Raw genomic sequence first — 25667 nt, 5'->3', positions numbered from 1 at the left:
AAAATGCACCCCGGCCCGACCATGCACCAGTGACCTGCAATTTCCCCTTCTTTTCAAACTGAAATATGGCCAAACTATCTTCAAGTTAACTTAGGGGCTGGGGACGGAGGCGGGGGAGGCTGGGGAGGGGGGGGGGGGAGGAGGAAATCGCTCTGGGTTGAGATCTCTGTGTCAAGTTTCATCCCCTCCTGACATTTCTGGCTCCGCGCCAAAGTCCTGAAAATGGAAAATTGGGGAAGGGCGGGCGGGGGGGGGGGGGGGGGGGGGGGGAAGTGGAGGAGAAGAGGGGGGGGAGCGGGCCAGAGCTCTCGGCGGAGCGGCAGTAGCGAGAGGCTCTGGCCAAGAGGGATGCGTGAGCGAGCCCGTCTGAGCGGAGCGCGGCGGCATCTTCCGCCATCCATTCCGCCGCCCAGACGCGTGGAGAGCCGCCGGCCGCTGCCATTGTTACCGGCGGGCGATGCGGGGACCGGAGCCGCCGCTCCGGCGACAGATAAATAGCCCCTGACCGCGCCTCTTCGCACCCGCAGCTCGGCAGATCACGCTCGGCGGACGGCCGCAGGTCTGTGTCGTTCTCTTCCGCGGGAGTCCCTTGAAATCACCGCTTGCCCCCCTAACCTCTCCCGGGGGATGCTGCCGACCTTCCTTCCCTCCCTCCCCCTCTCTTCCAAGCTCCGCACGACCCCCCCCCCCCCCGCCCCCCCCCGCTCCCCCCCCCCCCCGCAGCCGGCTGCGGCCCCGCTGCCACGGCTCGGAGCCACCGGCCCGGCGCGGAGCCCCGCCGGGGGCAGGGGGGGACACACAGAGAAAAGTCTCTGCTGAAATACTTTCGGCAGGCTGCGCCTTTGCCAGGAGGGGTCTTAGCGCCGGGTCTTTTGTCTTGGGGCCTCCGCTTGCGTCCCCCCGGGGTGGCTGGCAGCTCTCCCGGGAGGAGCCGCCGGGGAAAAGCTCCGGGGCGTCCCGGGCTGCCACGGCGGGCGGCAGCTCCCCGGCCCCCCCGCCACCGGCGCCCGGCCAGCACTTCTGCAGGCTCGCCCGCCTCCCGTTTCCCCTCTCCCGCCGCAGGAGCCGAGGGGCTGAGCCCTGCCCTCCGGAGCCCCGTCCTGCCGCGCCGCCCCTTCGCGTGGTGAGCGTGACAGTGGCCCAAGGCGGGGGGGGGGGGTGGGGGTGTCCCTCGCCAGCCGTGGTGCTCCCCTCCACCGGCCATCGCAGAAAGGGGGCCAGGGGGTGCAGTTCAGGTAGTCAAAGCGCTACTTTCCAGCTGCACCCCCGCGCCCGGCAGCACCGGGGCGAAGCGGGCAGACATGTGCGCTCCGGAGCCCCCCTGGCATCTCTCCGGGCTGCCTGTCCCCCGGGACACCGGGAGTGCCACGTCCCCCGCGGGTGCTTGCGAGCGGCTCCGGCGTGAGGCATGCTCGCACTTTATTTTTTTTCCAGCATCGTTTTCCTCACCCCCCCGCCCCAGCCGAGGCCGAGCCGGTGTGTGTGTGTGTGTGTGTGTGTGTGAGAGGGGAGGTTATCGCCAGCCCGAGTCGTTATTTCCCGGCCGGCTGCCGCGGGAGTCTCTCCCAGGAGGAGCCGGTGCGGGCGGCCGGTACCCGGGGAGACAAAGGCGGGAGCCCGGGCTGAGACCGGAGCTCCGCGGCGCGGACAAGTGCCGGCTCGGCGGGGCTCGGTTCGGCCCCCCCGGGGTTCGGCCGGGGCTGGGGGTGCTGCCGCCGCCCCGGGGAGCGCGAGCTGGGCTTTCCGAGCACGCCTTTGCAGTTTCATTGAATGTACTTTTAGGCGATTGTTTTCCCTTTCCACTTGTTTGTCTCCTGCTAGCCTCGTAAACTGCCTCATGATTTATTACCTAGGCTAAGTGCTTAATTTGTGAATATGAAACAGATTAAAAGGAGATCGGCGTATTTTAGCAGGCAGGCCAGAGCAAAGCCCGGCAGCTGTTTCGAGTTTGTAGGCATCTCCAACCTCGTGTTAAGCAGGCCAGCCTGCTAGTGATCAAGGGGGTATCCCCGGGCTCTCTCCGAGAGGCCCACCGCCGCCCGCTCCCCCCGCGCAAGCTGGCGCGGAGACCGGCTGCGGGATGGGCGCTGCTGTTTTTTTTTTTTTTTGGGGGGGGGAGGGTGGAGAAGAGGGGGGACACGCAGCGATGCCGTCCGTCAAAGCGGACTGGGCTTCGGGACCCGCTGCGTCCCCGCCGAAGGCGGGCTCTGCCGGCGGAGGGCCCAGCAGGCACGCAGAGGGTTAAACGACGACTCTGCCCTCTCCTTCAAAGCACTCACTCGAGATAGAGTAAATACGGTCGGGGCGGGGGGGTGTGTGTGGGGGTGCCGCTCAGGCCACATGATGCAAAAGTAAGACAAGCACACTCCGGAGAACAAAGGCTTCCTACCCCCTTCCTCCCCCTCCCCCCCAAATCTGTCTTAATTCTGCAAGTAAACTTGAGCAGCTATAAAACAAAGGGGAACGATGGAAGTTATAGCCAAGGGACTATCAAAATAAATATCTTTGATGCAGTCCAAGCACGCACTCGGTATTTTCTGGAGCCCCCCTACCCCACCCTCAGCCAGGCAGGAGATCGCGGGCTCTCCCCACGGCACGGGTGTCGTGCACCACCGGGCCGCTTTAGGCCAGGACCTGCCACCCCGGGGGGGGGGCAGCTCGGGCCGTGCTGTCGGGGCTGGGGCCGGGGGCAGCAGCAGCAGGGCAGAGCTGTCTCAGGTGTCCCATGGGGAGGATGGAGGGGCTGGGAGACATCCCGGTCAGACGTGGCCGGGTCCCTGGGGAGGCCACGAAGTGCAGTGTGAGGCTGGGAGCCATGTCTGGCTTCGGGGTGAGCTGTGCCCCGGGCCCCCGGGAGCCTCACTGAGGCCAGCCAGGGGGGTTTAACCCCCCCACCCCCCCACCCGGTGGTAGCCCCAGCCCCCGGTCATGCAAGTGACACCTTCCCTGCCTGTGACCCCCTGCTCCCAATTGCCCTGCCTGTGCAGAGCAGGCCAGCAACTTTCATGCCTGTCACCCACAGCCTGGAGCAATTCCCAGCCCCAGTGCCCCATGGAGCCTGCCTTCTCCTTCTGCCCCCCCCCCCCTCCTCCCCCTCACCCGCCTTGGCCCTTGGAGGAGGTTTTAATGCATCAGGGAGGGCAGAGGAAGTGAAGGAGGAGAGCAGCAAGCCAGCAGCCTGTGCAGCCGAGCAGACAGTGAGGCCTGCCGAGTACAAAGCACTGCTGCTAAGCCCAAAAGCCAAAGGGAGGCAAAAATCTATAACGTGCCCTGTACCTCTGAGCGCCACTTAAGAACCAGGAGCAAGAGCACTGTGTCGCTCCCGCCGGAGCCCAGCAGACAGGGCTGGCTGGGAGGTAAATGACTCACGTGCCCTCGTTGCACTGCACGCGGTTGCTCTGGTGCTGCAGACATGGCCAGTGTTGGACCTGCAGAAGGAGCGAGAGACTCTGGGCAGAGCGTGGGGATGAGGTGTGGGGTTGCACACGTCTGGGCAGGCTGAGCCCCGGTGCGCCGGGGAGCGGGAGAGCAAAAGACCACGCACGCAGCATTCAGAAAGATCCCTGTGTGTGTGTGTGTGTGTGCGCATGTGTGAAGATGTCAGAGTAACTCTTGTCTGGGGAAAGCTGAATATAAGCTGTGGCTGGGAAGCAGTCCTGTAGGTATGTGAGAGTGAAGGCTTGGGGACACCCCCTCGCATGGCAAGGAAGCACCTGAAGGAAGAGTGCAAGACTGAGACAACAGCGGATATGTGTGTGTCTACACAACCGTTTCAGCTTGGCTTGAGACAAGGTCCTTCTTCTGTATTTGGGGCGAGGTTTGTGGCAAACCAATGCTAGAACTCATTTCCCAGGGGCCTGATGGGGTTTGGGTGTAGTTGACGGGTCCCTGCCTTGTGACAGGAGAGATACTGCGTAGATATTATACGCCACTGCTGTTTCTACCCCTGGGCCTTGCTGTTCACTGACTGAAGGTAGGACCCAAAACTTTTGAGCAACCTGAAGAGCAGTAGGCAAAAATGGTCTCAGGGTCTCCTCACCACCTTGCAGGTCCTGCGAAGAGCTGTTCTCTCTCTAGGTACCTCCAACATTGTAGCAGGGAGAGAAAAACACAGGCTTGTGTCATGATAAGATACAGCGCTTTTCTCTTCAGGCAGTATACATAACAAGAAGCAGGAAAAAAAAAGACAGGGGCAGTGGAAAGGGAAACAAACCCTTTCTAACTTGTTGGCTTGGCCTTTGCAGTCATCGCTACCTCAGGGAGGGCTATGGCCACAGCATTAAGCCTTGGTTATGCTGCTGAAATTCACCATGCTAAAAGTCACCTGGTCCCTCAAGCACTCTTGTAAAGCACTCCAGGTTCCCACAGAAAATGGTTTGCATGTGCTTAAAACTATGTGAATTGGATTTGCTTCCAACAGTGCATAATGCCAGTTTCAGCCTGATCCTGTCTGGCTTTCACTGAATTAACGCCTGGATGGATCTAAGTCCAAATGTCTCACACCAAAGTGGTTCAAATAGTCCTCCTGCTGCTGTCCCTCACTGCCCCAAAGGCATTTTAAAATCTCCTTGGAAGTGCTCTTACGTGGCGATGGCTAAGCCTCAGAAACAAAGCAGCAGAGAACACTACTAAAGCAGAATGGGCAAACCCCAATGGCTTGGAGCAGTCGGCAGGGACACCAAAAAGTATGAAAGCTGCTTCAGTTTGGAGCACAGGCACACCCCAGGCCCCTCTCACGGCCCCAGCCCTCTGCTGCCAGCAGTAGCAGGCTGCGGGCACCCCATCCTTGCCAGCCTGCAGGCCTCCTTGCAGCTGAACTTACACCCTTGAGGTTCGCCCAGGAACAGCTCGTCAAGTCGCAATGTCTCTCTTTTTCATCGCTTCCTAACTTCTTGCCACCTCCAGAACGCTCCCAAGAAGGGGAAAAATGATTTCAAAAGTCCTGTCACTGGAAATTCTTAAAGACCTCTACATGACCACTGAAACGATGTCTTCACGTTCTTATAACCTCTGTTTACCCTGCCTGTCTGGCCTATGTTTAGATTTGTAAGCTCTTCATGGTATGACTCTGCCTTGCATCGTCTAACGTATTGTGGCTATCGTCTAAACAACAAAACAGCAGGGAGAAGTTTTGGACTAGAGTAAGGCTCAGGATGTGTAGCGATAAATAGCGGGACTGACGCACACTAAATTTCAGTGGTATTTTATCTTTCCAGGTTTGCAAGTATTGTGTTACCTGACAGCAGCTTTAGTATGCTGGGCCCTTTGTAGGCACAGAAGGCAGATTGTTCCTGTCTGCCCCCAAAACGGAAGCAAAACTATAAGAACTACAACAGCAGATGACCAGGAGAGCGATGCCGGTGGCACAGGGAGGCAGGCGAGCTCCTGGCTCCAGCCACGGGCTTCTTTGCTGGGGCTCTCCAAGGCCACTGCTCCCAACGCCTATGTCCTGCAGTTAGAAGAGAACAGTGTGCGTTTGTATGCGTGTGTTCATGTGAATATAATTTTGTTTCCACATAATGTGGATTACCTTTCTTTTAGGGGCAAATCTGTTCAGGGCTTTAGAAATCCTGCAGCGGTTCCCTCCCTGGGAAATGGCGGGCTTGACTGCTGTCACTTTCTCTGCTCCTTTTTCCGAGCGGTCCCCAAACACGCTTTTTGCTAGCTCAGCATCCAACCTCACCTTGAGAGCCTGCCCACTCTCGGGGTGAAGCGCTCTCACATGGGGAACGGGGGGAAAACACAAGGAATAAGGCACAGCCGGTGAGGTGCTGCTCAGATGAATGTGAGGAGAAGGGAACTCGGATGTAGGGTGTAGAAGTACCCCCCAAAAGCATTGCACTGGGTGGTGCTAATGGGGGGGTTACACCCTCACAGGCTGCCAGAAAGCCCCCCCGCCAGGGAGATTGGGTGTGCCATAGGTACAGGACAGCTAACGGGCTCCCGTCTTCCAAACCCCAGTAGGACTGCTTGGCTTTACAAAGTGTGAAGGCAACCTTGTCGGGAAAGAGTGCTCCACTGATTTAAATGCAAAATTACCCTCCCGCAGTTCTAATTTCCCAGGCGAGGGCCGCGCAGGCTCTGGAAACATGAAAGTTGTTGATGTATTGGTTCAATTAATTTTTAAAAGAAGTTTGAATGCCATTTGTTTCCAATTTGATAGGAAAGCGCTGTAGATTTTTGCAAGCAAAGACCGAGGTGAGCGCGGATGGGCTGTGAATTTCGTATAGCCTTGAAAAGAGAGTTTAAATGAGGCATTCATTTAGTACCAGGCCTCTGCGCAGGGATGAGTGAGACCCACGGTGAAAGAAAAAGACCTGAGCATCTGTATTTGCTAAGTGGCACTGGCAGCAGTCAGCCAGCTCGCAGAGAAGAGCAGACATGCGGGTGTGAGGCCCAGTGGAGACTGCTGGGTCCCTGGTGCTTTTTAAAAGGAAATAATAGCTTGTGGGGGAACCCTTTCTGGTGGCCTTGGCTCCCGTGACCCCCCTCTGATGTATGATATTTAAACAAGGAAATGTCAATATTGGTTTTCCACATACAGCCTCGTTCTTCTCTCCATGAAAACTAATGACAAACCCCTTGGAGGGTTAGAGGAGAGCAGACCCCAAAACAGTTGCTCAGACCCAAATACTGTTGGCTGCAGCAGCCTGGAAGAAAGAAAGAGCAGGTCGTCACGAGCGGCTGGGCGATGTGTGCTTGCGGGTAAATTAGAAAGAAGAGAAGCAATCCCATCCTGCGGTATGCAGTGCCTCGCAGGTCTGATGTTTTGAATGATTATTGCTTTTTAAAATTATAAATTGCATTTTGGTACAGCGAGCGAGGATAATGTGCTGCTTACTAGAATTAAGTGCAACTCAAGGGTGTTTTGTTATAACAAAGGTGACTTCTCTGTGCTCGTTTTTTCATGGTTGGGTCTAACGGAGAATTTGATTTGAACCCGATGTCTATCTAGCAGTGGTTTTGGAAAGGAGTGATGCCAATTGTACAAGAAGATATCCATAAACTGGGCCATCAGATATATCTTCTGATATACATGTCCTCTGAGGTAGGAAAGTGTAAGTCATAGGAAGAGAGGGCAAGTGTGTCTGACTCATAGTAAAATGAGGCCACGTGGAAAGTATAAACGGAGGGAGGGCTGCTACTAGTAGGACATGAAGGCTGTGCCATGTGTCATGGGAAAAATAGTTTTATTGTGGATAATTTAAGCTTAAAGGGGCAGTTGTGGCGCAACTGCGTGGCACAGAACATGAGCTGGGGCACATACACAACAGCAACTTAGCCCTTAATCTTGTGCTACCCTCGTCTTAGTGTTGCTTTATGCAGGCTGGACCTCTCTGGTTGTTGCTGTACCAGCTTCAAGGTCCTCCAACATAACATGAACTTCATCATAGTTCACCCCAGGGCATACAGCGTAGCTACACAGGCTTTACGCTGTGCTGGCACCATGTCCCTGGAGGCAGTAGCAGAATAAGCTGTGTACAAGTCCCTTAATCAGCCCTGTACAGATAAAGAATTCCTCCTACGTGGGGAACAGCTTTCCTGGGCAGGTCGTAGCTGCTTTCCCACCAGAAGGTGCCCACAGTGCAGACCCACTATGCTCAGCCAGTCGCCAGCACGTGCCACGACCTCTGTTAGGGCAGAGAAGATGCCGTGGACCAGTCTGACTGCCTTTGGCGGGAAAAGCACGTGTGGTCTGATGCATGACCACGACGTCATGATTAACGTTAATCTCTGACTGGAACTATGGAAAAAGACCTATCGTTTGGGAGGAAAATAAATAAAGGAGTGTTGCTCAGGGGTGAGTTCTGCTAGCAAGGACGGGGATCATGTATAAAGCTGAGGCCTGGCCATTTCCAAGGCAGTGTCTGTCCTATATGATCTTCTGCTTTTGAGGGTACAAATGATATGGAAAGAGATCTTTGGGGCACAGGCTCTTTCACCCTCATTATGCGAGGCCCAGCACAATGCAGTCCTAGCTATGGCTGAGGCTTTTGGGAGCCAGTCTCACGCAAATAATCCAGTGCAGCTCGGGTACAACTCAGGCCACCTTTCACGCAGAACAGAATCCAGGCTTGCAGCACCCGGTGCGACGGCACTCACTGCATGCAGTGTTTCCTGGTGTAGCTTGGGAAGATCAGAGACTGGGAAGGTACTGGAGCAGTGCAGTTAGTGCTTCTGTAACACATGGACCTTGGTTCTCCGAGATCCTGCCATTTCACGCTGCCATTGCACAGAGAGGCTATCTCAGAAGATGAGATAGATAGACTGAAAAATGGATGGGCATCACCAGGCTGGGCAGAGGAAGGGCAGCTCCTACCTCGTTATCTGAGGACATGTTTCATCTTTTATCTAGTGGTACAGCTCTACCCTGCTTAAAGTCTGTCTTTTGGAGCAGACGTTCACGTGAAGGTGGATGGGGAATGGGCTCGGGTGTGAAAGCAGACTGCTGTGGCTGAAGAAGCCCTTGTGGAAGCTATCTGTGAGCTATCTGGGGAGGAGTGTCTCAAACCTGAGCCCCACCATGGCCACTGAAAGGAAATGAACTACGCTGAGTCTTGCTGGAACTTCACCAGGGCTTTGGCATTGCAAGAGAGGGAGAGGGAAAAGAGGGAATGCTGTAGTGGAGCTCTGTCTATGTGCTTCTCTGCTCATGCACAGCCAGGACTAGTGCCATTGTGAGAATATGCAGCAGTTGCTTCTTACAGACAAAAGAAAAAAAATACGAAGCCCTACTGAAGGCTAGGGCTGATGGAACACTGAAAAAGCCCCAGCTAGAAAAACCAAGCTGGTTTTGCAGTTTGGTCAAGCCACGCTCAGCGTTGTGAATTTGGTGAACAACACTGGTCTGCATGAAGACAGACGACTTTTTAAATGAGGTTTTAATAAAGTCAGTATTGCTAAGGCTATCTATAAAGGTAATCTGCATAGGGTTTTAAACAAGTAAACTTAATGATGCCATTAACGCTTCCAACATGAATGAGACTGTTGCTGGAATACTGTGTCTGGCTCTGTTGTGGTTTTTGCATGTTAAAAGTGCATTGGCAAATTGTTACGGGATCAGAAAAGAGCTACAAGAGTGATTCAAGGTCTGGAAATCGCATCTTATTGCAAAAGACTAAAGAAATCCCATCTATTAATTTATCCAAGAGGAGGCTATGACTTGGTTTGATCATAGTCTTTAAGTGCCCTAAGTGTCTCTATGGGGAGATTTCTGATAGTAGAGATCTCTTTAATGTGGCAGACAAAGGCATAATGAGATCCTATGTTGGAAAATGAAGCTCTATGAATTCTGAGCAGAAATAGGTGCTTTTTTTGTTTTGTTTTGTTTTGTTTTTTAAAAAAAAAAAAAAAAAACAAAACAGTGAGGGGACATAACCACTGGAACAACTGAGGCAAGCAGTGGGTTTTCTGTTACTTAAAAGTCTTCAGAGCAAGACTGGATGCCAGGTTAAAAGCTCAGCCAGAATTTATGAGTCTGATACAAGAACGTCTGGCTGAAATTCCCTGGCCTATGATATGTAGCAGGTCAGACCAGGTGATCATAACGGTCCATTCTTGGTTTAAAAAAAATCTACGAATTAGGTATTTCAAGTCCCCTGACCCGGATGTTACTGGAGGTCTTGAAGGAATGCATTATAAGCTGTCATCATTTAATTGTAAGCAAGCAGGGGGATTGCTTTTTATTTTTTTTTTTCCCATTAATAAAACTTCTTTTCCAAGAGCTTGTTAGGCATCAGAGTTAAGCAGCTGTTAACAAGCATGACAACATTTTAAAAACAGTTCAAATAATTCTCCTTCTCTTATTTGCTCAGCTTTGTTTTGCAGCGGTACAATTTTATTAACGCCGCATCTACCAATGCTTCCCTAGACGAAATTGCAAATTCCAGCGAAATAAAAAAGACAATCTATGTACTTAGGGTAGCCCCCTCTCTCCCTACCCTCCTTCACATGCATCCCTTCATCTCACAGATACATTGCAGTCTTTCTTTCTGCACCATGCATGATGAGGGCAGGGAAGAAGTCAATCCGTTTTCTAACACAGGCCCTCGGATAGGTGGGAATCCATTGTCTATCACAGGAGCGCTCGGCCTGCAGAGCTCCTGGCTTGTCAGAATGAATGGCAGGGAAAGGGGAAAAAGGTATTAAGGAGACACCTGGTATTCCTGAAATTATGCAAGCTATTAACCTCCTTGAAGTTGCATAAAATGGCCTCCAGCGAACGGTCAGAATGTTTTTCTTACACTGGAGGAGTAGTTTTCAAGACGGTGTAAACTTTCTTAATATCTCTTTGAAGGGGAGAAAAGAAAAAAAAAAAAAAGAAAAGAAGATAACAAAAAATCCCAGCCATGGCTCTCGGGAGCCTTGAAAATCATATCCACGGTCGCACGGACATACTAAACCTATGATACATTCAGTGCCTCGTTAGTCTCAGTTATCAAAACCGAAACAGGAGGTGGCAAGGAGGGCGGCAAAGGATGGCCTTTAAAGTCGCTCGGGGCCGGCGCTGCCGTCGGCGGGAGCCCTGACCCCCCTCCCTCCGCCTCCGCACCCCGCCGCGTTTGACACGCGGGGAGCGAATCCGCGGGAGGAGGCACCGGGGCTCGGCGAGCTGCTGGCGGGGGGGCGGCCGGGGCGCCGCTGGCCCCCGGGGGGGCGGGCGGGGAGGTCGGCGGGGAGCCGAGCAGCGGGGGGGAAAGGTGAACCCGGAGCCGAGAGGGGCACAAACCCATTAGTCGCACATAACTTGGGAAGACGCTTGGCCTCGCCATGACAACCGGCGGCCCGGGCTGCTCCCACGTCCCGCCGCCTCCTGCGGGAGTCCCTTTCGGTCCCCTTTCCCGGCGTTTGGGGAATGTGGGGCTGGAGAGACGAGCCCGGTGCGGGTAACAAAAGGGGATGAAAAGAGCTCTGTAGTTCACTTTACACGTCCGAGAGGCGTTTTCATGCTCCGTCACGAGAAGCGATCATTCCGAGGAAGTTCAGATCAAAGGGGAGAGCATCCCGAGTGTTTGCATAATTGCCGGATTTCGGAGCAGCGGCTGCCCGACCCGGGCACCACACCGGGGGCTGCTCCTCGCCTCGCCTCGCCCGGGGAGGCCCGGAGAGAGGGAAGCCCGCGGGCCGTGCACCCGTTGGGGGACAGCGAGGCCTGCCACGGGAGCGGGGATGTGGAGGCCGTGGGGCTGCGGGCGGGGCGTCGGGGCACGGCCCCGGTGCCCGACGGCAGCCAGCCCTCGTGGGCTCCGAAGGGCCAGAACCCCCCGAAGCGTGGCCAAGCGACCCCCCTCCCCTCCCCCCGCTGCCGTTGCAACGGTAGGGCCGGTGGGGGGTCGGTTTCCTGCTCCCACCCGGCGACATCTGCGCCGCGGAGCCAGCACGTCGCCTCCCCGGGCGGCTGGCGGGTGGCTCCCGGCCCGGCGGCTCGCACCGCCACCAGCGAGCGGGGATAAAGGGATTAAACGGTACGCTCGCTCCGCCGGGCGGTGGTGGTGGTGGTGGTGAAGAGCTCCAGCCGGCTCCCCCCGCACGCCTCCCCCGCCGCTCGCACCCCCGGCCCTGCCCCGGGCCGGCCCCGGCAGCGCGGCGGCACCGGGCGCGCCCGCGGCGGCTCATTGTTCCCGTAACCAGCCGGGGCTGCCGCAGGCGGCCGCGGTGCTCGGGGCGACGAGGCTCGACGCTGCTGCTACCGGGGAGGGGGGGATGCCCGGGGACACCCTTTTCAGCCATTTTAAAGCGGCAAAGCTGCCGTCTCGCCGCGGGTGCCCCGGTCCCCCCCCCCCTCCCCCGCCTCTCCGCGGAGCCCACCTCGCGCCGGGGGATGCGGGGTTCCCCCCCCCCCCCAATCCCGAAGCCAACAGCGCCCGCACACCTCCCGCACCTGCGGTCCTCGGGGGGAAAACCCCGCTCCCCGTCCTGGGGATGTGACCAGCCCCCGGCCCCCGCTCCCCCTCGGGCGCAGCCGGCTCCTGCCCCAGCCCCAGCCCCGAGCCAGCCCGTTCCTGCCCAAACCGGGATGCAGCCGGAGTCTGCCCCAGCTCCGGCTGGGGGGTGCAGCCTCCCCGGGACGGGGGGCAGCCGCGGGTTCTCCCCGCATGGCCGGGCCCGGGCGGGCTGGCCGGGAGCCAGGGAGGTGAGGTTCGCCTGGGAGCTGGCTGGCGGAGGGCGCGTTATTGTGAATAAGCGAGCGGGGAAGGCAAATCGGAGCATGGCACCGTGTGGGCTCGCCACGTGACCGAAATGTGTTTATCTCGCCCCGGAGAAGCCGCGCTGCCTGCGGAGGCCAACCCTGCTTTCATGGCACAAGCACAACTCCCGTGGCCGCGGACGGGGCTGGGCCCTGCGAGGGAGCAGAGACCACTTCTGTTTGCTTTTGCTGTCGCTTCGGCTCTTATCATTTGCCTTGTCATTCATCATCAACCTCTCCCGGTCTCCCTCCCCCCTTGCCCCCCACCTCCCGCGGCCGCCTCCCTCAGGGTCAGTCAGGAAAAGACTGGGAATCCATCTGAGGAGGGAGACGTGGGAAGAAGGGTCGGATGGAGATGAGCTCGGGGGGGAGGGGGGGGAAGGGGGGCGGAGGGGGGGGAAGTGTGTTTGAAATAAAAGCAGCTGCATGCAGAACAAAGGTGCTGGAGGGTGGCTTTTGGTGGTGGAGCAGAACCTCGTAAATGGGAGATTTCCGTTCACAAGACTCCGCTTGCACAGTTTCTGTCCTGCCCTTGAACTGACAAGTGAATATCTGCATCGCAACCAGAAAGTAAATCACACCGAGCCTGGCTCGGGGAGGGAGCGCACAACGCTTCAGTCGGTTGCTAAGTGCGAAAAAGTGGAAGATTTCGGCTTTCCAGCGCAGCCCCGCTTCTCCTATACAATATTTACTCAGGGAGCCCGGCGAAACGCGCTCGGTGCTTATTACGGAGAGCGCCGGGGCTAGCTCGCGTTTGCGTGGTTAGGAGCGAAGCGAGGAGCGGCCGTGGTGCGGAATATCAAAGCGCGACCGCCTTGGCAGGGCTCCCAGGCAGGGCTTTACTGGCACCCGCGGGATTGCGCGGGGCCGGGCGAGCGCGGCCCGGGCGGCGGCCGCTCCCCGGTCCCCATTCCCCGCTCCCCGGTCCCCATTCCCCGCTCCCCGGTCCCCATTCCCCGCTCCCCGGTCCCCGCCGCCGGGGCGCGGGGGGAGCCGGCAGCCCTCCGCGGGAGACCGAAAGCCAACGGCGTTTGTGCCGTGGGGTTCCTTCTGCCGTGGGTTCCGCGTTAACGAAGCGCAGCGGCCGGGCCGGGGGTTCAGCCCCGTGGGCTCGGTGCTTGGCGGCAGCAGCCGCGGCCGGCGGGCCGGTAATCTCATTAGTGCCGTCGCGTTGGGGGGGGGGGGCGGGCAGAAAAGCGTCCGCCGTCCCCGCCCGGCCTCGGGAGAGCAGACAAAGGTCTGCGAGGCAAGGCCCCACGGCCGTGCCACGGCGGCCCGGCCTTGTTAATGTTCAATCGGGAGCGGGGGAGCCCTGCCTCTGCCCCCGGCTTCGCGTCGGGGGGGGGGGGGGGGGGGAAGAGGGGGGCGCTGACCCCCGCCTGCCGCTGCCGGCCGGGCTGCGCGGAGGCCGGGCCAGCGCACCGCGCCTCTCTGTCTTGCCCCGTCGGGATATTTTCTCCTTGGAAGTTATGCTAAAATAACATTTGTGTGCACGTTAATGATTTATTTATGTGGCTAATAACGCTCGCATTCTCCCTGATATTTGTCTAGGCGAAAGACCAGCTGCGAAATGCCCCGCAGCTGTAGCCAGTGCTAGAACAGAGTGCCTTGGAACCAGAAATCAATGCTCCTGAAATGAACAAGTGGACAACTTATTAGGCTCAGTCACTCCACACGCCGTCCCCTGATAACGAATAGATGAAGTAGGCGCTGGAGAAAGGACTCGTCTGGGAAGGCCACACATGCCCACTCCTCCGAGTGGAGGCGAGGCCGGGAAATTCCACAGGGCGCAACCGGCCTGATGGACATCCCCAGGCAGGGCAGGGGCTGCGACACGGCACTGGCGAGCTGCGTGGGGTTAGATAGCGATAAATACGGCGAGCACCCGGCAGAAGGGCTCTGGGAGTCATTGGTAAAGGTGTCCGGTTTCCTTGCTGCTCCGGAAAGCACAACCGACAGGTTCAGCGAGATCACGTAATCGTGGCGTCTCTGCCTAGAAACAGTCGTGCTAATTTTGCATTTTTACCATCCACGAGGAGGAAAAATACCTGTCCTCCCGCAATGCAAATCCTTACGCAAATAGATCTGCAGGCGCAGAGGGAGCCGCTGCCACCCTGACCTCCCAGCCGAGAGTCGCTGGCCCTGGGTTCAGAGTGGCTGGCTGGCAGCAGCACACCCCGAAAGCACACGGGGTGGTGCGAACTCCTCGGCAGCCCCTCGCAACTCGCTGCTGGCTGAGAAAAGTCCGAGCAGGAGCCTGCAGTTAATCTCCGAGGCCTTCATGCATCCCTGGCGAGCAGCGCCCCAGCGCTAAGTGCAATTAACATAACAGACACTAAAATAGGAGAGAGTAGCGCTGAATTTAATTTGCAGGCTTAAAAAAAAAAAAAAAAAAAAAGGGAAAAAAAAACAAAACAACTTAGCATTTGGAGCGGTCTGGTGATGAACGCGAGGAGGGAGGTGGAAGGCGGTGGAGCAGCCCTCCGGCCTGGGAGAGGGGCCGCGGCCAATTCCCGCGGCCCCGCTCCGGGAGCCGGGACCACCTTCGTGCGTGCAGCACCGTAAAACATTTCTAGACAGGTAAACTCCTCCGACGGGGATGCCTCCCGCCGCGCCAGCGCGGCTCCCCCCGGCCCCCCCCCGCGGCGGCGGGGGCAGCCGCAGCGCGACCAGGCACCTCTCGGAGCCGCCTTCCCGCCCCCCGGACACGCACACACCGCGATCCGGCTGGCTTTCCTGCCCCCGCTGCCTCGGGGGAGAGGGAGGAAATAGATGGGGGGGGGGGGAGAAGCGGCTGGGTAACCCCCTCCCCGCTTTTCCGCACATCCCCCGCCCCCCCCCCCCCCGCCTCCTGCAAACTGCCTCCCATTAGCCGCAGAAGTTCACAAAAGAGCGAGTAATAAACAGAGGGAGATCGAGGTTTCCGAGAAAAGGGAGAGGCGAAAATAGCGAGGTAGAGATAAAAAAAAAAAAAAAAAAAAAAAAAAATCGTCGCAACAGAGACCCACCGATCGGCTGGGAAGCTGGTGGTATCCGGCCGGGGGAGAGGGGGGGAAGGAAGGGAGAAAAGAGGGTTTTAAAAACTGGAAGGCAAAAGCTGTTGGGGAGGAAGTGTAAGCCGAGAGGGAGGCTGGGGGAGGGGAGAGAGCGCCATCTTTTCATGTCACAGTCACAGAGACAGCGCTGCGCTCGGCCACAGCGTCTCGGTTTCTTTTTAACAGCGGAAAACGTGCGATTAGCAGGCAGACGGGCGGAGACTTCCAGCCCTGCGCGCACACACAGCCCGCAGCTCTGTCTCCGCGCCGTGTAATCCCAGTGCTCAGCCCTGCTGCACCCCCTCATTAAAAACCCGGAGATTTCCTCCTCCTCCTCCGCTCTCCGAGGAAAACAACGCCTGCCACCGCCTGAACCCGGGCAGCACCGCCCGCCCCACACCGCCCGCCCGGGGGCCCTGCGCTCCCCGCCGCTCGGCCCGGCCCCCGCCTCCCCGCGGGAGGCTGATGCTCACCCACCCCACCCCAGGGGGCTGCCCCCGGGGGGGCACACGGCGTGGGGAGGGGGACACGGCCCTGTCTGCAGCTCTCCCGTCCCCGGGGGCTGCTGCTGCTCCCCCGCTGCCGGGGCGGCTGCTCGCCGCTTCCCCTCACCCCCCCACCCCGCGCCCTCCCTTTATCCCTCCGGAGTGCCCGGGTGGGGTGCGCCGAGCCGGAGCTCCGTGCGGCGGGATCCCCGCGGGACCCGGGGATCCCGTGGCGGAGCCGGGCACGGCGGCCCGATGAACGGCGCTTTATTCCGCAGCGCTCAAACCCTTCATTGTGTTTGGCAGAATCACCTGCCTCCTCCGAAGCCGGGAGATTAATTTAATGCGATACAGAGCGCGCTCCGTCCCGGCCCCTCCTCGGCGGGGAGATTCTCCGCCGGGCGCTCTCCCCGCAGCCGCGGCGCGGAGGAGGGGCACGGCGGGGCACGGCACGGAGCGGCACGGCACGGAGCGGCACGGCACGGCGGGGCACGGCACGGCACGGCACGGCGGGCTGGCATCCTCCGAGCACCGGCTCTCCCGGCGGCGCCTGGGGAAACCTTCCCCGCCCGGTAGCGGCGGCAGCTCCGATCGGAGTCGCACAAGCAGCCGCCGCGCAAACCTGCTCGGTGCCCGGGGGGGGGGTTGGGGGGGGGGTAAGGGAGGGGGGGGTCTGCGAGGCGGGCGGGGGCCGAGCCGTGCCTGGCGAGGGGATTTGCTGGGTCGTTGGCTGCGCCTGGGGAAAGGCGGGCGGGGGGAGGGGGGGGGGGCGAGTTGGCTGCGCCTAGCGATGGGGGATTTGAGAGGGAAGGGGAGGAGGTGGCTGGGCTCGGTGAAGGGGGGGGGGGGCTGGCTGCCGCTACTGCTGGGGACGGCGGCTGTTATTATTGTTATTACTGTTATTGTTATTTTTAGGGGGCGGCGGCGGTGGTGGGAGCGAGGAGGGGGTTGTGGAGCGGGCCGCACTAGGCGGGGGGCGATGTGGAAGGGGGGGGCCGCCGGCTGCGCCCGCGGAGGGGGCATGAGGTGAGGGCGGTGGGAGAAGCGTCTCCTCTGTTTCTAATAAAGGAAACGACTTTTATTGAACGATAAATGCAGGGGAACGAAAGTCGTGTGGGTGCGCCTGGTGGGGGCGATTGATTTGGCGAAGGGGGGGGGGGGGGGAAGGCGGCTGCCCGTGCCGGCGCGGAGTGTTTGGGGTGGGGGGCGCGCAGCGGAGAGGGGCCGGCTGGCCTCGGCTGCTCCCGCCCGGGGGGGGGATCTCGGGGAGGGGGCGTTGGCCGCCCGGTGGAAGGGGGCGAGGGCTGCCCCTGTTCGTGGGGGGGCTGGAAAGGGGGAGAGCGGGATGTTCGCGGTGGGGGGTCCGGAGGGAGGGGGGGCGTAGGCCGTGGGGTGGTGCCGCCTGCCCTTCTCGGGCGGGGGGGGGGGGGGGGGGCTGAGGGGGAGGTGTCGGCTGCGCCTTGCCAGTTGGGATTTGATAGGGGCGGTAGGAGACACGTCTCCTGTTTCTAATAAAGGAATCGGCTTTTATTGAAGGATAAATGCAGAGAACCAAAGTCGTGTGGGCTGCAGCCGCCGAGCTTCGTTAGCTGCCGATGTGACTGTGAAGATAAAACGCTCCACAATAACTCGAGCGCGGAGAGCGCTGGCGATGGGGACTGCCTCTCCCCGCCGGTCCCGGCCCGGGCCCCAGCCCCGGCCCCGCCGAGCCCCCCCGAGCCCCGCGTGCCCTCCGGGGCGGCCCCGCGGCGGAAGGTGCCCGGGGAGCCTCAGACCGTGCTAACGGCTCGGCCTTGGGACTTCGCCAAGTTTCTCTGACTTAGGGGAACTCTGGGGATGAGTAATCGCACCAGCCTAGGGTTTGGGAGGGTGGATTTTTTTTTTTTTTTTTTTTTTTTTTCCTTTTCGCTCGCTCGCTTTCTTCTTCCTTTTTCCCCTTGTCATCAGCTGCTGACCCACTCACTTCGAGAGCACGGCACCGACGGATTTCTGAGAAAGGCGGCGGGAGGAGACCGGGGATGCGGCGAGACCCGGGGAAGCCCCCCCCGCCGTCTCGGCTTCCCGCCGGGCCACCCCGGATCTCCTCCGGCCCCGAGAACGTCGGGGCTGCGCGGGGTTCCCCGCTATCCTGGCTGCCGTGCGGGGACCTGGGTGCGGCTTTGACAGGGGACGAGGGGACGCCCGCCCGCCCACGCCACACACGCGCTCCGCTGCCTCGCGTGGAGGCCCCGTGCGGAGGTTTCCCAGAGCAGCGAGGACACGGCGCGGCCGCGCCTTGCCCTCGGGGAGGTGTCGGGAAGCTTTTTCTACTCGGCTTCTCGCAGGTGGCGACGGCTGAAGGACGGGAGGGGGGAAACACCGGGCCTGGAGGGGGAGGCCCCCGGGGACGGGGAAGCGGCGCGAAGCCCCGGCCGTGGCCGTGGCAGGCGTGGGCGTGGGCGCGCCGAGCCCCGCTGCCCGAGGGCCGGGGAGGAGCCACCCGCGGCCTCCGCCCGTACCCACTCGCAGCCTCCGCCCGTGCCTGCCGGGCGGCGGGGTAGGAAGCGGCCGGAGGGGGGGGGGAAAGGGGAGGGGGAGTTCGGTGGGGGCGCGGGGGAGAAAGCAGAAGCGACTCGACGCCGAGCGCGGCCGCCGGCAGCGGATCCTGCATCTCGGCCGGGGGCAGGCCGGGGGGGTGGGGGAACATCGCCGCCCCCGCCACACCGTCCCGATGCCGTCGGGGGTGCTGCAGGGAAAGGACGTGGAAAAGGCAGCCCGGCTGTGGCTGTGGCTGGCCCCCCGCCGCGTGTGGTGCCGGCGTGGGGCCCTCCCCAGCGCAGCTCCCTACCCGCTTTACGGGCAGCGAGAGGCCGGTAAGGCAGGCCGCGTCCCCCACCCGCGACGGGGGCGGCGAGCGGGCACGGCCGGGGAGCGCCGCGGAGCTAATCTCGGCGCCTGGCAGGTTTCAGTCCTCTGATTACCTGCGTGATTTGGCTTCCGAGAGGCGCGCTAGGAAGCGGCTGCTGCCCTGGTTTGGGTACCGCGGCGGCGCGGGGGGGGGGACAGCGTAGGGAGATGAACTGAGGATGGGGTGTTAAATGGCATTTCTGAACGGAAAATACTTTTATTTTCCCTTGGTTTTTTTTGAAGCTGCTTTCGAAATGAACATTTTCTGCGATAAGAGGTGACCGATCAGAATCGCTGGGGGGAGGTTGCAAGCAGACGTTTTGCCCCAGCTTACTGTTATCTTATCTTTCACACTTGCAGGGCGAAAAAGTGGCTTATCTTTATACCCACCCCCCTCTCGCCTTAATTGCTAAAAACACTGTGAAGTGTTAAGTACAGGACTAAAGCATCGCTCCGCGTGTCTGCCATGCGAGTGAAGGGAAAGAAAAAAAAAAAAAAAAAAAAGGATCCGATTTGAAAAATTAGGGGCTTTTCTCTGGAAAAGTACACACGTGTACACACCGAGAGCCCCTCCCTGCCCCCGCTCCGCTGCCGCTTTGATGTTGCAGGCTCTCATTTCATATGTATGCACCCCGGCGAGCCACCCGCCGCTGCCGGGCTTCCAGCCGGGGCGCGAATCCCGCTCCGCACGCCGGCGAGCCCCGGGGCCGCGCCGCGGGGCGCGGGCGCGGAGAGCGGCGGAGGCCTCCGCTGTCACCTCTGGGGCGGAGTGAATAACCCCAGTGTTTATGAACCCGGGCGCGGAATTGGTATTCAGCGCCGAGGCACGGCATCGTCTCCTCGCTTTCTCTCCCCACCCCCTCCGAAACAAAACACAACACAAAAACAAAACCAGAAGGAGGACGGAGGTGATTCATCGACTGTATCCAATTATTAACATACAAGCTGTAGTCTGCACAAACACACCTTCAAACCATGGCGGTTCCCCCGACCGCCGTATTATATTTAAACTCGGGAGCGTGGTGGCTGCCGTGCCTCCGCCGAGCTGCCTCTCGCTGCCGCTCCCCCCGGGCCGCCGAGGGACGGGGCCGGGGCGCAGCCCGCGCCCCCCGGGGCTGAGGGACCCCATCGGGAAAAAGGGGGGGGCACAGCCCCTGGCTCCCGCGCATCGCCTTCAAAGGCGAAGGCTCAACCTCACCCGTACCGCTTCTCCGGCCGGGGCCGGGGTTTTGTCTGGCTTCAGCTCGGGTCCTCCCCTGGCGCCCTCCCCGCCGCGCCGCCCGCTGCCCCCCGCGGGGCCGGGGGGGAGGCGAGGAGAAGCGACAAACCTCGCCGGCGCTATTTTTACTCCTTTCCAGACTTGTGCGGCGCACGCCCCCTCCCCTGCAGGGCCTTGCCTAGCGGCTGCATCTCCCCGCTAGCAGGGGCGGCCGGGGCTGCCGCCGACCCTCCTTCCACCTCCTCCTGCCCGGCCCTGCCCGGCCCCTGCGCCCGGGGCACCGCCCCGCAGCAGCCCCTCTGCTCGAGGGGACGGACCGGGACCGGGGGGGGTGCAACGCGGGGGGGGGGGACCGGGGCCACAGCCGAGCCGCAAGCAGACAAAATGGCCGAGGTATGCATGTGGGAGAGGTGGAGGGGGCAGCTCGCAGCCGGCCTGCCCTCCTCCTGCAGCGGCCGGCTGCCCCCTGCCTCCCCCCCTTTCCTCACCCGGGGCCGGGGCCGTGCCTCCTGCCCGTCCCCCCGCGGCCGTCCCGGTGGGCTCGGCGCTGCGCCTTCCCCACCGAGCTCTGCCCGGGCCCAGCGAGCGCTTTCCCCCCTGCCTCGGGCGGCGGTCGGCAGGCCGAGCCGCCCGGCTGCGGGCTGGCCGAGTCGGACGTGTGTTTCTGTCTGTCCGGCCCGGGATGCCCGCTCCGAGCGGCAAACGGGGCCCGGAGGACCGCGAGCATCTCCGCTCTTCTGTGGAGCAGGGAAAGGGTGCAGAGCAAAGCAAACACAACTGGAGACATTTGTCATTCGCCTTTGTAAGAAAGATAGCGGCGCTTAGTCCGTGAACCGAGCGCGTCTTGGGCTCTTCTGGGGAGAGAAAATAATGGATCTCCTGTCAACAGAGTAGCCCTGAACTACGAAGTAAAATTATAGTACTTCTGCTATGCAAAACCCCCTTGATTGCACGGGGAGTTTGCATGGCGGTGTAACAATATGCTGGCACCGTGTCAGGTCTGAAAGCGCTGCAGACCCTGTGTAACGCCAATTGAGGCTTGTCTTGTTTTGTTATTCAGATTTCTACACTTCCATTAAAAACAGCCTTACAATAAGCAATGATAAAGGTCTGATTTAAGACACACTCAAGCAGGGCAATTCAGAGCTTAGGACAGTGATCTGTTATTTATAGGCTTTTCCTAGCACTCATCACCAGGCTGTCTGAGCACCTCGCTTGCATTAATTCATTTTACCTTCGAAGCGCCCATCTCCCCTCTCCCTCATTCCCGGGGCCCGGGAGCCCCGTGTGCTCCCGTTGCCTTTCTGTGGGCCAGGGAGCGGGGCCGTGGAGGGGGCCGGGGGCCCGGCCTCGCCGTTCCTGCGGTTTAACTCCCAACTTTCTGAGATGCGCGGGCCGGGGACCGAGGGGCTGTGGGGTGTGGGGGAAAGGTTTCCAATTAGAGGCGGCGCTGGAGGTAAATGAGAGCCAGCGTAAAGCCATCCCACTTGGAAGCCTCCTGCGAGAAGCCCATTCTGCCATTAACAATGGATTTGTCTTTACGAGGAGGTTAAGTACTTAGCATTATCGGAGCAGCCGTTTCGGCGAGCGCATCCTCTCCCGGCTCCGCGGCGGCAGCCGCCGCAGCAGCGCGGAACCCCCGAGCATCTGTGCGCGGATTCCCCCCCCCCCCCCCCCCGCTCTGCTCCCGGGGAGAGAGCGGTGTGTGCAGCGGCCTGACCCGGGGGTCAGCTCCCCCCGGGGTTGAGGGGGCGGGGGGAAGGCGGCCCGGTAATCCGCAAGGCAAGAGCATGCTCTGAATTCTCCGGGGTTAGGTCGGCGGTGCCCGCCGCAGCCGCGGCAGCCGGGCCGAGCCAGGCCGCGGGAGGAGCGAACTGAAGCCCCAATGTCCTCGCCGGGAGCCGCCAGCCTCCCGCTGCAAAGCTCGGGGACCCGGGGAACAAAAAAGGCACAGAGGCGAACAAGCGCGGGTCTGTTCCTCCCCGCCACGGAGGAAACTGCGTTCACAAAGAAAGAAAGTTTAACTACGGTTAAAAATAAAAGTGGAGCGAGTTTACCCCGACATAACTTGAAGTCATTAGTTAAAGGGAAAAAGAAAAAAAAAAAAAACAACCAAAACCCCCTGCCCCAACCACCCAGCCCCACTCTGTAGGCGCACACATGTGATGCGGCATTTGCAGCCCGGGGGAAGGGAAGTGGGCGACTTTTGTGATGCAAGTGCGGAGCGGTGGCACCGCGGATCCGGACCTGCGGGGAGGGACAAAGCCCAGATCGGCGCAGCCGTGAAGCCGCGGTTGCGGCCACCTCGCCAGGAGACGCGCTGGTTCAGCTTTCCTCCCCAAAGAAGCAATTTTAATGAGGTTTTCCCTAGGAAAAGGGAAAAGAAAAAAAAAAAAAAAAAAGAAAACCAAACCTACAGAGGCCTTTCCTCCAGCTGTGTGCCTGTAACTCACGTGTGTTCAGTCTAATAACTTTTAATGTCTAGCCCTAAAACATCTTTATAAAAAATAGCTTTACAGCGTAATAGGCCAGGTGTCCTTCTGCTTGTTATCGGAGATTAAAAAAACGTGTGGGAGCCTTTTCAGATGCGTGGCTCGCCGCGCCGGGATGAAGCCCGGCCGCTGCCCGGGGCCGTGCGCCCCGACGGCCGGTACGGCGGGACCGCGGCCCGGCGGCTCCCCGGGCTCCCCGGCGAGGGAGCTCGGCGCTGCGGCTGGAGTTTCGGGTTTCAGACGGTGGATATTTCACTTCTGCTTTGAGACGGGCGAGGTTTTTTTTGAGAGAGACGTAGCGAAAACGCCGAGCCCCGTCATGGCAGTTTTGTGAAATGCCAACCCTCTGGCCGTGACCCGGCTGCATGTGTGTGCGTGTAGGGGGGGAGTTGTGTGCACATTGTGTCCCCCTCCCCAAGCATCTGGCGCCCCCGCATTCTTTTCCAGACGTGGTTTAGATTCTCGATTAAAAACTTCTGGGAATTTTTTTTTTTTTTTTTTTTTTGAGGGGGTGGGGGTGTGGGAGGTTTGGTAGGGACAACTTTCGGGAGCTCCAGCTTTTCCATCTTCGGAGATAAGCGGCGGCGGGCAGCCCCGGCAGTCCTGCTCCGGAGCTGAACACTCACAGCCCTGCTCTCTGCTTGTGCGCTGCCGACGAGGAAAGCTTTTGCAGCTCGCAGAATCTCCGCAGCCTTTTCGCGCGGGGTCCTCCCGAACGTGGCGATTAAAAATCCGCCCCCCCCCCCCCCGCCCCCTTCCTCCCCTGGGGGCCAACTGTCCTCGTTAATCGCCCGGCGTTTTGGCTGCCGGTCGCTCCCACACGGAGAGGCGGCGGGAAGGGCTCGATGCGGCGCCGGCGGCGCTGAGGTGGCAAAAACTCCCGTTTCCCCGGCGGGAAGGCGCCGAGCGGTGCGGGGGAGCTGCGGAGCCCAGGGCTCGCCTGGCCCGGAGGCCGCGGCCGCCCCGGGGCCGCCCCGGGAGCCTCCACGCCGCGGGACCGAGCCCGGCAGTATCGGCGGGGATGGGCGTCATGAACGTGAAATTTACGAGTCGGGCTCGCCGAGCCAAAAGTTGCCTTGCCAAAGTAAATAGATGCAGCCGATAACTACCAACCCGGAGATTAAAGGGCTCCTCAACCCGGGCAGAAAGCTTTAAGCAGCCTTAGAAATGCCAGCGAGGGGAAACGGCGCTTCAGTCGCCACCCCACCCCGCGTTGCCACACCGCTCACACGCGGGAAAAAGCGCGTGAAGGGCTGCCAAAGCCGGATCAGGCGAAAACGCGCTTTAATAAGCCCCCCCCCCCCCCGCACCCCCCCTCCTCCGCCCCGCGCAATGCAGACGTTGACAAACGAGTGGCTTTTTTTCCATCCCGATTCAGAGCTCGCAGAAGCGGACCGGGGGGAAGCGGGGAAATCAGCGCGGCCGAGCCGCGGACTACGCGAAGTTGGGGGCGGCGGGTGGGACCAGAGAGGGGCTCCGGGGACGGGGAGGGGGGGGGAGGAAACGACGACGACACCCCCCCACACACACGGGTGGGAGGCTGCGGCCGTAAGGGTCCGTGCGCGCTATGACCCCCTGCGGGGGGTTAGGACGGCTGCGAGCCCTCGGCGTGTCCTGGGGCGGCGGGGATGCCCTTGCGCGACGGGGGGAATCCGGGTCTGGGTGGGGGCGCGGGCTGCACCGCCGAGGGGCGGGGGGGATCCCGGGCGCCGCGGGGCAGCGGGTCGCCCCGGTGGGGGAGCGGGGCGGGAAGGCCGGGGGCGTCGGGGCCGGGGGGGGGGGGGAGGGGTGGGGGGAGCGGGGCGGCGGGGGGGGTGGCAGCGCGGCGCGACCCGCCGCGGAGCCTCGCAGCGATGTCTGGCAGCGCCGCCGCCGCCGCCGCCGGGGTTTTGACAGCTTGGCGGAGCGGAGTGAGCGGAGCTTTATGGTAATTGCGGTTCTCCACTGGCCTTCTGGGTAGCGAGCGAGGGGAGTATCGGCGGGGCGGGGGGGGGGGGGGGGCGGCTTCCCTGTCCCTGCCGGCCGGGGAGCGCGGGGTCCCCCCCCGGGGCGCCGCAGCTTGGCAGCGACCTGTGTCAGCCCGGGGTGTGTGTGTGTGGGGGGGTGAGAGCGGCCGAGGCGAGGCGAGGGGGGCTGGCGGCGCGGCGGGGGGGGGGCAAATCAATTAGTCAGGGCAAGGAGGCTAGCGGGGGGGGGGGGGGGGGGGGGGTGGGGGGAGGAAGCGGGTGAGCGACCGGGCGAGCCCTGCCTGGGCAGGGAAACGCAGCCAGGGGAGGGGGAAACTTGCAGAGGGAAAAAGCGGTGGCGGCGCTGCTGCTGCTGCCGCTGCCGCTGCTGCTGGCGGCGGCTCCCTCGGTGCAGCGCCTGCCCGGGGGGAGGGGAAGGGAGGGGAGGCGGCGGCTGGAGGAGGAGGAGGAGGAGGAGGAGGAGGAGGAGGGAGAGAGGGAGGGGGGATGCGAGGGGAGCGCAGCGTGCAGCAGACGGAGCCCGGTCTCCCAGCGGCAAGGTGAGGAAGAGCGGCTTTCCCGGCGGACTAAAGAGGGGAGGGGGGGGGGGGGGGAGAGGAAGAAAAAGAGAGAGAGAGAGAGAGAGAGAGAGGAGGAGAAGAGGAGGAGGAGAATTAAATCCCCAGCCACACACACACAAAGCCGCGGCGGCCAGGGCACGGGAGACGGCGGCGCGGGCGAGATGTGGGGAGCGCCGCGCTCGCCAGCGCAGGAACTTCGCCCGGAGCAAGCCAGCAACATGGCGCTGCCAAACCAGCGCCGGCAGCCGGAATGAGCATCGCGGGCTCCCGCTCCCGCTGCTGAGCCCAGCCGAGCCGAGAAGCAAAAGCCCCTCCGCTCGGGCACCTGCCCCGTGGGCGCAGGCGGCGGCCGCGCTCCTGCCCCCCGCGCCCGGCAGCGCTCTGCCTCTCCGCACCCCTTCCCCGGCCCGCCCGCGCCGGGGCAAGCCGCGGCACACGCACCCACGGCGAGGGGGCGGGGGGATCGGGAAACTTTTCTCGCCTCTTCACCCCCCCCCCCCCCTCCCCCCAACCCGCTCCAACTCCCACCCCCGACGGGGCTGCCCTTTCCCGGGAGAGCAGCAGGGCGAGGCGACGGTGCGGGGGGACCCGCGGCGGGGACGGCGCACGCCGCAGCCCCGCGGCGCGGCAGGAAGGTCAGTGCTCCGCTCCGCGAACAGCTCCCGCGTGGAACGGCCGCCGCCGCCGCCGGGTCCCGCGGTGACGGGGCGGCCGCGGAGGTCCCCTCGCCCCGCGGCAGCGCGGCGGCCGAAAGTTACGGCGCGGGGCAGCGGGGCTGGAGCGGGAGTGGCGGGCAGGCGGCGGCGTGGGGGGGCGGAGAGAGGTCCCCCGGTGCG

At 61.4% G+C, this 25667-nt stretch overlaps 1 protein-coding gene across 8 annotated transcripts in view; it reads left to right on the top strand.

Annotated features, from left to right (window-relative positions):
• Positions 1 to 311: 311 nt before the first annotated feature.
• BCOR (BCL6 corepressor) overlaps positions 312 to 25667 on the top strand; it is an 83964-nt gene continuing 58608 nt past the window's right edge. For 4 of the 8 annotated variants that reach the window (XM_042788379.1, XM_042788376.1, XM_042788374.1 and 1 more), the window contains exon 1: positions 24864 to 25466. The gene's annotated coding sequence lies outside the window, so the exon portion shown is untranslated. Of the gene's footprint in view, positions 560 to 24752; positions 24811 to 24862; positions 25467 to 25667 lie in introns of those variants that run through there. The other 4 variants (XM_042788375.1, XM_042788370.1, XM_042788371.1 and 1 more) reach the window with 3 other exon arrangements.

The sequence above is a fragment of the Tyto alba genome, unplaced genomic scaffold, assembly GCF_018691265.1.
Source record: "Tyto alba isolate M040663 unplaced genomic scaffold, T.alba_DEE_v4.0 Super-Scaffold_14, whole genome shotgun sequence".
In the NCBI taxonomy this organism is placed as follows: Eukaryota; Metazoa; Chordata; class Aves; order Strigiformes; family Tytonidae; genus Tyto; species Tyto alba.
This window is presented reverse-complemented; position numbering and strand designations above follow the sequence as displayed.